This window comes from Catharus ustulatus, chromosome Z (assembly GCF_009819885.2).
Source record: "Catharus ustulatus isolate bCatUst1 chromosome Z, bCatUst1.pri.v2, whole genome shotgun sequence".
Classification (NCBI taxonomy): domain Eukaryota; kingdom Metazoa; phylum Chordata; class Aves; order Passeriformes; family Turdidae; genus Catharus; species Catharus ustulatus.
In genome coordinates this window covers 9,432,046-9,444,551 of record NC_046262.2, presented here as the reverse complement: position 1 = coordinate 9,444,551, position 12,506 = coordinate 9,432,046, and the positions used below count along the sequence as shown (strand labels likewise).

The window sequence follows — 12,506 nt, the reverse complement described above, 5'->3', positions numbered from 1 at the left end:
GGAGCAGAATCAGAGGGCAGAGGTATTTTGACAACCCATTTCTTTCTTATTGGAGAGTAACCAACTTTGAGATGAGTGTGATGGCATGCAGGGAACCTGCTTGGCAGATAATAACAACAACAATAATAATAACAACAACAACAACAACAATAATAATAATAATAATAACAATGGCAAATCCCTGCTAAAGCTCATTACCAATACAGCTGTCATTGATCATTGCAATGGATTTCACCCTCTGCCAACCAAGCTCTCTCAGCTTCTTCAAGCCTTATCCTGCAGCCTCTCACAAGCCAGAATGTGTTGGTGGGCTTCTGGCTCTTTTGGGCTTACAGACTGGACAGTCAGAAGCACTTTATCCACATCACAACACTGCCCACAAAGCAGGACAGGTAGGACACAAGTGAGGTTTTCCAATACCAGTCAGATTTCAATGTTTCCACAGGCATGAAGACAAAATCTTGTCCATATGGGCCTTGATTCCACAGCTGTCAGGAAGGTACCTCCACCTCCAATCCTCCACCTCTCAACCACCTGCAGAGATCTACACATCTCTTACTTTGGATTTCATTTTTTTGGGTTTTGCCTACTGAGATGAATTGTCACCCAGCACCCATTATAAAGAAATGGCTTTGGATTGAACATCTCAAGCTGACCCAGTTTATATTAAACAGAATGGTAAAAAGCAAACAGAGCTGTAATGAAACCTTTTTAATTTTTAAAGAGTAGATCTCTGGAGTGTCAGGGTAAACAGCTGTAATACCAACAAGAACAAACAGTTTGAAGAAGTACTGCAGAAAATACTTTGAATTCCAGTTTAAAAAAAAATCTGGACTCACTGAGAAAAATGAGATTAGAAGAGAAAGGCTCCTGATCAACCTGAATGAGTAACCACACTAAGAGGGATATTAGAGGTGAGAAAAGCAGCATCTTCAGTGCTGTTTTGGCAAGATGAATATTGAAGCTGCAGCAATGATGGGTTTGATAATACAGGGGGAAGAAGGTGCAGAAAAGGAAATGAGCTTTTGAGAGGAAACAAATTCAAGAAGATGAAAGCACTCAAGTCAGAAGGACAAGATATTCTTGATCCCAGAACAATAAAAGAATAGTTGGTTGATCGCAGCTGGCAACTGTATTATTGATAAAAACACTCATTAGGAAAGCATGGAAAAAGGTGAAACCATGTGGCTGACAATTATTAAAGGTAAAAGTCTGCAGCTGCTCTGCAAGGGCAGGGAAAGTGACCCATGTCAGATTTATCAACCTGCCCTTACTATTACATAAGTCTTTCAGAAAACATTAGCAAAGGAAAATAAGACAGGGAAATAAATTAAAAACAGGGCAAAGCACAACAAGGGGTTGCAAAAGTCACAGCATTATCTGGGTATCAGGAACCACACCAGAACGAGATCTTGAACAGGATCCTGATCTTGATCTGATCAGGAACATCAGACTGGAAAAAAATGAAGACGTCTGGGACTAAGAATTTGTTATTTGTTTGCTCTCACAGCCTCAGACACCTGACAGGCAGTAATGGAGCTGTGGGCAAGCCATTCCTGAGTTCACAGCTTATTCCCCTGGGCTACCTGCACTTTCTGCAATGCAGGTCCAGGTCCCTCATATCTAGAGATCCAGCTGCACTTTATCTCCACCACCTGCATTGATGCAGTGAGGAAGACACACTCCTGTGGATGATTTCAGTCAGCTCCAGTCATCAGAACCTCCTGCCCATCCTTCAAGCACCTCAAGGCAGAGATTTTCTGGGCACTCTTACTGTTTAACAGATGTTCTTGTAAGAGCGGTACCTACTATCCAGGCACAGCCTGTATGCCCTGAGGACATTCCCACCCCATACAGAGAAGGAGGCTGCATCACCTTCTTTGTATTCTTTTAGGCAAGCATTGTACGCACAAACCATACATACATGAGTTTTTCTCCACGTGCTGACACAGGCATGTGCGTCCTGTGCATTCTGTAGCACACCCTGTTCTCCAGCCCATGATGTGCTGCACACAGTCATGCTGCTGTTACCCACCACCAACCTCCCACAGGAACCTGCTCTGCAGCAGCACCACAAACCCAGTCTGGTGCACACCTGCAGGAGACATCCCGCCCCCTGCTCCCATCAGCCTGAAAGGGACAGATTTTGGGAGACACAGAGAGGTTTTCCCAGGTACAAGAGCACGACAGGTGTGAGAAGGAGCTGCAGCTCACAAAGCCCTGTGCTGCTTCCAGGACATTGTCATCGATCTGCAAGAAAGCAACATCCACTTTGAGATTTTGCTGGAATCTCTCCTTCTCACCTGGCACCCTGCACTGAAACTCATCACCAGGTAAAAAGGCTGTGGAGCCTTGCCACTCCATAGGGATGGAGAGGGAGCAACCAAATGAGAACCTGCAGCAGCAAAATGGTTCCTCCGGAGAGCTACTGCAGAAAAAGCTGTGCTGAGGATCACCCCCACCCCCACAAACCCCGCAGGGCTGCACGCAGCACTGAGCGTCTCGGGGAGCACAGTGAGAGGCTGGAGAATGACAACACAAACAACACATTTGCATTCCCTGACAATGACAACCATGAATTTCCCCTCTGTGCGCTCTCCCACTGGTCTCTGACCCAAACCTGCTCCCCAGCTCTGCAACGCCTCTCATCTGCCTCTTCTTTCCACGGTTCCTCTGCAGCTCTGCCAAACATCTAACATTTTATCTGCATTTTTCCTGTCATCCTGTTGCTCTTTATAGGCCTGAAAAGCATTGTCTGAATTATTCTTGGGTCACTGGCAAATGAGAAAAAGATTTTGTGAATAGGTAAGACCTGCCAAGCTCACTCTTCAGCAACACTGGCATAAAAGGCTGCAGGTGTGTGGAGATAAAAATGCAGATCTCTACTTCCCTTGTACTCTAGTACATCTTTATGACACCCATCAATCCACACCTTGTACGATATGTTATTCTGTGACTCCCATCTACTTCACATCCACCCAAAATAATGCAATTGCAACCCCACATGCTCAGCATTTTCCAAAACTCCGAAAGCCTGAATCTGCTATTCGATTATCTCCTTTTGTTATGACATTTCCATTTCCATTTGCACATTCCCCTACAGCCACGTCACTTTAACACATATACCAAAATCTCAATCTCTTATGCTTTTGCTTTATTGTTCCCACTGCCATGCTGAACCTCGCCCCTCCAGCATCTATGTCCCTATCCCACATACATCCTTCTCTTTGTTCAAGCCCTTCTACTATTTGCAGAGGCAGTTTAATGGAAGGATTTGTGCAGAGGGTGGGGGAGGGATGAAGAAGAAGGAAGGCGGGGAGGGAAAAGAGGGATTTGGCTATAACAAGACCGTGTAATTAAGCTCCAGTAACTGGTACCCAGCCTGGACCCCTCATTTCAGTAATTAAAAGCAGTAATTCCTCCATTCCTAGATAACCTTTCTCATCTGATCCGTGAAAAGAGACAGGGAGAAAGCATCCATTTACACAGCCAGCACAGACACACCCTGGCAACACAAAGGATTCCAGCCTGCACAGAGCCCGTGTATCGCTTAGCAGAAGGACAGGGTTTTACATGCCATGATATTTAGCCTAATGCCTTTTGAACAAATGATTTACCACTATTTAGGGTGGGGGGGAAGAAAAAAAAAATAAAAGCCAAAAAAAAGAAGGCAAAAGCCACAGTGACAGCGACCTTTTCTCTGTCTGAGCCCTTTGTCTCTGGCTTTTCATGGAAGCGCTGTCTGTCAAAACAGCTTTTGAGCTGCACAGCAGCATCACCACCAGGGATGCACGGAGAGTATGGACCACAACAATCCGTGTGGGCTCGCTGTCATGGCAGGCACAATGGAGAGCTGTGCGGGGGCACTGCCACGGTGAAGCACGACTCGCCTCTGCACAGCCAGCCCCGGACTTGACAACTGCTGTTTCACAGCTACAATGGACAAACACGCAGCAGCCACAGCCTCCTCGCTCGCTCACATCCATGACAGTCAGCTCCAAAGCAATGCAGCCTCTCAAGAGACAAAGCAGCCCTAAAATCCTCAAGCTTCATCAGCTAGCTGGCATCATCCAGCCGAGCGGCCCGAAAACCAACAGCACCACTGACACCCACCCCAATAATCTGTCCACCTCACCTTGCACAGATCCTTTGCTCCCCGTCTGCTGACAGTGAAGACGCTCTGCTCCGGCACTCCTGAGCGCTCAGATTCCAGAAGGCTCCGTGCTCTCACCAGGATGCTGTGGGAAACACAGAGTCAATTTTTTTTTTCATTTTTTTTTTTTTCCTTCACAGCTGCATCCCTGGCAATGCAGAGGGTCTGCGCAATCACATCTCTGATGCTCCTGCTGCTGCTGCTGTGACGTTGCTGCGTGTGAAGGAGCAAGCATGCCCACAGCACTGCCGCTCCAGCTCGCAATCAGTCCCTGTGGAACCTCAGACAAGGCAGGGGATGGGAGGGAGCAGAAAAGGAGGGGATGATGGAGGAGTGATTCTTACAGGAACTGGGAAATCAGGAAGGCAGCATGAGGAGAAATAAAAAGATTGAAGCCTGCGCCATAAAACAGAACTGCAGCATCCTATTCTGTGATGAAACTGGATTTCGAGTGTTGTGTGCTTTGCAGACTGCCTGATCTCTTTACCCTTCTTTGCAAAGGAAAGAAAAAGGGACTGAAGTGCTCCTACTGTTGTTAATGGCAGCTAGAACTCTTGGAGATAAAATGGCAGTCTGCAAAGCAATGCATAGGAGGAGGAGGATGGGAAGACCGCAAGAAGCTTCTTGAAGCTTCTTTAAATTTCTGTAGTGCCTTGCCCTAGACAGCCTCATCAACAGTATCTGTACAGAATCCTTGAAATGCAGCTACCTCCAGAGTAAGATGTAACCACCAGCACTCCCCACAGCGCTGAACCCACCTGGCAGGGGCAGGATGTCTGCAGTCCCTGCTCTCACAGGGGACCTCAAATCAAGATCCCACCAACTCTTAGCTGCAGTTTGTGATTAAAACACTGCCCATTATCTAGGCTAGACCCCAGCATCTTGGCAAAGCAACCCATAACAGATCCTCCTACCTGAAACAGGGGGGTCACCACCTGCAAAGCTCAGGTTGTCTTCCGATTTGGAAGGAGTTTTCCATATCTCTTTTCAACAGAGGCAGCTGGTGAGAAGTGGTGATGGAATTTGCTCCATAGGCAGAGTAGGTGTGCAAGGGACAAATGTGGCTACTTTTGCTTTTCTACCCTCTGGGGCATAACCACACACATCAGAAACTAGGCTGTGCTCTGGCCTGTGCTGTGCCAGGGCAGATGTTTCTAGCACTGGAGCAGCATCCATCCTGAAGGGACCACTCACATTACTGCCTGCTCTCATCCAGCCCTGTGCCTACAGCCCTCTGTAGTGCCAAGCACAGCTCACAAATTGGAGAATCCACACTGGAAAAAGCAAAACCTGTGAACCCCAGCCTCCTAAACTTAGGCTCTGTGGGAAGAGAGCAGATCAGAGCAAGGCAAAGAAGGGGTAAAATTATCACACAAACACAAAATTCTAAGGAATTAATAACTGCCACATGACTGAGTACTTTTTACTTTATGCCATGATGCACACAAAGCAGCAAACAAATAACACAAATACAACAGCCTTAGACAATATAACACTTTACAGAAGCCTCTGCCTCTGGAGACATCAACGTAAAAGCTATGACAGAAAAATGTTAGACTTATTACTGGAAGTGGCTGCCAATTACCTGAGATCCAAGAACACCAGAAACTTTTAAAATATCTCTTCAAGTATCATTTAAATCAGGTTTCTCACATAAAACCATGGGGCTGGGGTGTGGCTCCTACCAAGGGCTTTAGAGGCAGGAGTCCAGGACTCCCCCCAGTGCAAAGAGACCATTCCACTGGGAAAAGAGTAAGGGCCTTGGGGCTGTAGGCAGTGCAGCCTGTTTGCAGTGCACTGGAGCCAGCACCACAGATGTAGCTCTGCTACTCACCTCCAAACCACAGTGAACGATCCCTCCACCAGTCCCAGAGGCTGCACAGGTCAGGTCCTTCCCAACAAGCCAATGTATCCGTCCTGTCAGCAGCACTTCGTGCTCCCCAGCCCACTGCCTGCCTTTCCTGGGGTGCTCTGGACCCACTCCACCAGCTGGTCCTGTTCAAGAGGCAGGGACAAACCCCTGGGAGGATGCAGGAGTGAGGGACCTACCTCCATGCCTGGCCATTACAGCGAGCAGAAAGCCAGTCCTGGCAGGCTCTGTTCCAACCAAGCTGCTGTAAATGAGACTATTTACTGTGCTCCCATTACTGTGCAGCCCCAGGACCCCCGTATGGTCAGTCCCATTGTACTGTCAGTGTTAATTAAGGCAGGCTCAGGCAGACATCTCCAGCCCCTTCAGCTGGGACAGTCAGGGAGCAACAGCGAGGAAAGAGATGGAGAGTTTCAGCTGTGGAGCTCTGTGCAGAACAAGGAGCATTTGTTACCCAGAAGACTCATTCCCACAGCAGAGAGGAGAATGGAAACTATTTCGGTGCCCTCCCCAGTCCACAAGCATTGCCAATGCTGACGCCAGGAGGTATAAATGCTGGCAGGCTGAGTGCTACCCTTCATCCCTGCCCCTGCTACAGGACACTGGCATTAACCAATTCACTGACAGCAGTGTTGGTCTGCTGTAGCAGACACACACACCAGAGCAGACGGAGTCAGGGGGGAATTTTCTTTAAAATCAGACAGAGCAATGAAGCAGACAAGGGGTTCCCGAAGAAACATTCCTATTTACATATCTGTTCCCAACATAAACGTATGTACCCTCCTCCCCAGAATACATTCTGCACGCTACCTAGATCTCAAACTCACATGGCCTCGACCCTCTGCAGCACACACCCTTTGTCGCATCTCCCTCCCCGATCTGCCTCGCCCAGCAACAGTGCTAGGAACTGATGCCTGTCCCAAAGCTTGGCAGGCAGCAGGAGATCTCAGCGCTAATACGGGAGAACAAAGCTCCTTCTCGCAGCCTGTCTTCTAGGAGATGACTTCTGTTTGATCACAGAGATGAGTCAGTGCAAAAAGAGGAGCACGGCTGACTCCACAGTGTCATGCAAGGAGGGAGCAGGATTCTGCAGGCTGGTGATTGTATTCCTTGGAGAAGGAAAGTGAGAGAGATAGAGGTGTCAAGACATGCCTGCCCCCACAGTAACAGGAGTTCCCACCTTGCCTCACCTGGGCAGTTAGGGATAGGTGCTTCCCACAGACTCCAGCACTCTGCAGTGTAGGCAGCCTGGCAGGAGAAAATTCCTTATCAAGTAATGTCAGCCTCACTGTCCACAAGCATCCCAAACGTCAGACAAGATTTCTGCCATCTCATCTCCTTACCCCTTGTTCCAGGGCTGTCAGAACTGAATGCACAACACAATCTCCTACCTGTGAATTCCAGTAAGGAGGCACATCTTCCTCCCAGTCCTGGGCTGCAGCAAAGCTTACCACTTTGAGGGAGCCACAGGTACTGCACTCACACTGGACATCAGCTGTACATGTACCTGGAGTTCTTGCTGACAACAGCTAGGTCACAAACAGATCAACTGGGTGTTAGAAAGCCCAACACATTTTGGTCTTGGGCCTGGGCTTCTTCCTTCATACACCATGCAGGAATTTTTGGCTGCTAAGGTCAGCACACACCCACAAGAAGAACAAGAACACATTCCACTTTTGCTGCAATTGTGCAGTAACATCACCCACCAGCTGACCCAGCCTCCCACCTATTTGCTGCAAAGCTGCTCCAGTGATGCATGAGCTGGAAACAGCTCAGCCCCAGATTCCAATCAGCTCTCTGGGCTGTAGCTCTGACATCAAGCACTACGCTGGGACAGGTCAGTCCTCACCCTCTCGGGTGGGGCACAACCTGACCACCCTCAAAACTGTCAGGCAGCCCCAGCTGCTGCCTCCAGCTCACAGCTGTACCCAGCAAAGGGAGCTGTCTGCCACCTCTTCCCCAAGGGTGGCACTTTGACCAGTCCCTCATTACCTTCAGTGTGTCCATGCCTCTCAAGCAAACAGAAGGTGGTACAAGCAATAGCAAGCTCTCCATCACAGCAGAAAACTTGTGCCTTGCTAACTGCAGGTGCAACAGCAGGAACATGCCCAGGATACACACTCTGGCCACAACTGTACCACGGCCACAGGGACATCTTCACTCTTTCCCAAGTGCTCAGGAGGCAAGGCCAAAGCAGCTCAGACTCTTCCCACCCTGCTTGCCCATTGTTTGTGTCAGAAATCTAAATCCCATGGCAACCAAAACTATCCAGGCTGTTTGGGAAATGCCACAGAGAGGAATGCTGGTCAGAGTTGAACTAAAAGCATGGGTCTGCTCAACTGGAGCAAGGGGGAATCAGAAAACAGGAGCCAACAGAAAAGCAGATGATGAAACTTCATAAAAATTCTAATAAAGGAAAACTAAAATAATTCCCCATTCCTTCAAGGTCAAACACCATCCCTCTGACACACAGAGATCAATACAGGCTGATCATTATCGACATACACTCGACATCTTCTCTGCTCAGTGGGAACATACAGGAGCTTTTGAACGAGGGGTCAAAAATCCAGGCAGACTGATAAAAACATATGTTAGCCCAGTGGAAATGCCTGCCCTTAGCCCTCGCATTTCCCTGGGGGATCACTAACCAATCCACACTGAGCCTGTTTCCAAGGGGAACTGAGGACAGAGGCACAGGAGTCCTACGAGTTTTTGACAGCCAAAGACAATCCAACTTCACCAGCCCACGAAGATAACCCTGTGTCCCAGTGAGCCCTGCCCACTGCCCACAACAGCAGTACTGATTTCTTCAGGGCTTGCAACCCAAGGCAGGAGCCACACCTCCGAATGAGGAAATGGCTTCAAAGGAGAAAATTGCTTCTGTTGTTTCAAAAAAGTTGGACATTTCTTGTTGCTTGCTAACTGTCTTCCAACAGAATTAATTCCCCAAGTTCAGTCCTCTGATGTTTAAGAACATTCTCTGAATTTCCAGCTTATCTTTATCCATGCACAGCTCACCCCTATTCACTCATGTTCCTAAAATGAGCTTTAACGTCAGCATTTATCCAGTCTGTGTCTAAAGTCATATCATCTGAATTCTCTAATCACTTCACATTAGGTAAGCTTTCCATTTCTTTGATCATACCCACACTCCAACCCAGTTTGCACACAGCCTTCAGAGAGTGACTGGAAACATTCACAGTCTTCCAAGCAAGGCCTCCCATGCCTTAATATGCTAAAATTTCCCTATCTCTGCTAGAAATGCTTTGTCCAATGTGCCACATTGGATGACATGGATCTTTTCCATGGCTACATCATGTTAGATGCTCAAAGTTATCCTGAACACCACTCTGAGACCCTGAGTTTTCTCCCCACTGTCACTTTCCCCCAGTGTGCTCCCAGATGGAGCTGAAGTTCTTGCTCATTTCTCAGGCATGCAACCATGCAATTTTGGACTCTCCAGTTCCCACCTGTACTATTTCTTAGGGAATAATCCCAGCTTTTCCTGCTGAATAATACTGAACAGCCTCTGATGATGTTTCCTTAGTTGTGTGTCTTTAGGAAATAATCACTATCGAAGTCTTACCTTTTGATGCACAGAGCATTATTTCATGTATTGAAAAGCTTCCATTTTGAGGCTGATCTCCACTAACAACTTCCCTTCAGAGCAGTAGTTCCTCTTTCAACATTCCTGCTATCTTCCTCGAGTCTGCTTACTGCCTCAGCTCTCAAAGAGTACTAGGAACGGAAGAATTACACACGGATTAAACGGAGGCAGGACAAGCACTTGAGAGCTTCATTTCAGGTTATTAAACAAACAAATTCTAGCAAATGTCCCGGAACAAATACACAGGATAGCATACTTGTCTGTCCTGCTCCCTGCCTTTGCTGGCCACCTGCAATCATTTCTAGAAAAATCATACTGGGCAAGGGGGCTCCTCCATCCTAATCACCATGTGAATTCCCAGCTTCCAGCACTGAGGTCAAATCTCTCCTAGATGCTTCACTGCTCAGGAACAGAGGCCCTCACAAGCTCCATAAAAAGTCACAACTCCCAGATAGGGCTGGTGCTGGCACAGCTCCGCCAGGGCTGGGCTCAGTTCCACATACCTCCAGACTACTGAGGCATCTATGGGAAAACCAAACTCTGCCCACAACCAGCTGTCTGTCTCCCGTCCCTTCCAGCCCAGGATTCCAGTGTGTTTGTACCCAAAGGAGGCTGGGGTAACAGGGAGATGTGACTCACATGGAATTCTGAGTGAAAGGGAGAAATGACCCTACAGTCCAATTCTCAGTGCTCATCTTCTACTCCTAATTCTCAGTACTGCCCAAGCATGAGCACAAAAAATAGCTGAATGTCTCTAGGCAGAGGGAAACCAGAACACAAACAGCAGAGCAGCTCCTGAATTATGTCTGAAGGCTCTGCTTCAATCTGATAAACCAGGCTCATAAAGCTGCACAGAAAATCTTGAATTAAAGCAAAGCCTGGACATAGCTGATCTAGACTGAGGTTTCAGGATGTTTGAAGTAGGAGCTCAGCTGTAAGAGCAAAGCTGTTTCTTCAAGCACTCACTCAGATATTGATGATACACTGACTGGGAATATAAACTCTCACCAGTCAAAGCCTTGGCAAAAGAAGCAGAAAGGGTATTATTAAAACAAATAAAAAATTTTTAAAAAGTGCCTTTTAATCTGGCAAACAATCACTTTGAGCAGCCATGGTAACAGTGGATATTAAGGTGCTATTGGCTTCACTCCTATTAAAATCGGTTTTCAAAACAGGATCAATGCTGCCCTTAAAGCATCACTTACCTAAATAACTAGTTTCACAATAACTTAATAGCTCCCCACTGCCATGAGGAAAGCCTTAAATTGCCACATAACATAAAACACTGGGGCTGGTGAACTTGGCACCCACAGCACTGCTGCATTCTGACCTCAAATAAAAATAATGTACTTCCAACTGAGCAGATGAAAAGCTGCAGGGCTGAGCTGAATCTGCAGCCCTGAAATGGTTCACTGTGTACATAGCACGCACCGCTCGAGGACGGTGACTGCTTATGGTTCCCATGATGTGCAGCAAAGTGACATTCTCTTCCCACTCCAGGGGCATGGCTGGGCTGACTCAAAGTGAGGGTGACTGCACTGCACACGAGGCTCGGTTCACAGGAACTGCAATGGAAGGGATGAAGCAGGGAAAGGGCAATCAGAGGAGAAGAAAAACATCACTGTTGGATGCACAAGAGGCCCCATCCAAGAATGGAAAAAACCCTCCTGCCCTCTCGCTCAAAGACTGAGTCATAAACATTTCAGTTTTCCAAGGCAACAGTAAGTATGAAAACTGTTCTGAATTTCCCTGCCCAGGGCAGAGAGGTTGGAACTAAATGATCTTTGTAAGGTCCCTTCCAACCCAAACCATTCTACGACCCTATGATTCACGCAGAAAACCTGCATTAACATCACTCTGCACGTGCCAAAGTCCTTCCTCGCCATCCCCGTTCTGAGCAACAGCAAAAGTCAGACAGAGCGATCTCTCCACAAAGAACAGAAAGTTCCCAACAGACCTTCCAGCTCTCAGACATTTCCACTCCACTCTGCAACGAAGCCCAGGGAATACATAACCACTGGCTGATTTATTAGAGACATATGATATCAGTTATGGTTGTTTATATTCATTTTCCCTCTAAGTTTCTCCAATTACCACCCAAACTGGACACACAGTGCTGCTCTGCACTGTTACCTGCCCCAGCTGGCTATGCTTTACTGTCAAATAGAGCAGTGTCTCGGCAGTTGCAAAGCACTTTGTGATTAAAAGACACTTGCAGATTCACTCCATCCCCACCTATCAGCAGCAACAGAAAAGCACAATATTGGCAGGCACAGGGCTCCAGTGCAACACAAGAGACTGCCTGGGCTCCTGAGCACCCCATCCCAGCAGGCACCCAGAAAAGCTGTAAAGGGGAAAGGGAACAGGACCACTGAAAACTTCCTCAGACTCTGTCCACCACTTGTACATTCACCTGCTGGCTCTCAGATGGAGCAGTTGTCTCTTACTCTTCACCTGTGCTGTCTACAGCACTGTTAGACGAAGGGATAAGGTCAATATGCAAACAACAAATTGACATAAATTACAGCCATCACCTAACACCTCACACAGCACGGACTGCACATCCCCATCCTTAATCACGTGCATGACCTGCTCACTCAGAAGGGATCTGTGGTAACTGCAGATCACAGGCAGAGCTCGAGCAATAGTGGCACTTTGCTTTCAAGCAGGCAAGCAATATGTAGGGCTGTATGAATAGACATGTCTTGCATGCGCAAGACTTGGAGTCGTCCTTCCCCTCTGCCCACACCGGCACACAGCTCATGGATGTAGCATAAATGGACAAACTGCTGAGAGATTGAAGACAACATGGAAAAAAGCACAGAAAGCAACTGGGTTACTTCTCAGGGGAAAACCAGGGGGTACATTAAAGCAGT

At 47.6% G+C, this 12,506-nt stretch overlaps 1 protein-coding gene across 6 annotated transcripts in view; it reads right to left on the bottom strand.

Annotated features, from left to right (window-relative positions):
- Positions 1-12,506, bottom strand: part of RUSC2 (RUN and SH3 domain containing 2) — a 57,036-nt gene that overhangs the window by 31,183 nt on the left and 13,347 nt on the right. For 2 of the 6 annotated variants that reach the window (XM_033085175.2, XM_033085177.2), the window contains one exon: positions 4,136-4,238. The gene's annotated coding sequence lies outside the window, so the exon portion shown is untranslated. Of the gene's footprint in view, positions 1-4,135; positions 4,500-5,987; positions 6,192-12,506 lie in introns of those variants that run through there. The other 4 variants (XM_033085176.2, XM_033085181.2, XM_033085178.2 and 1 more) reach the window with 4 other exon arrangements.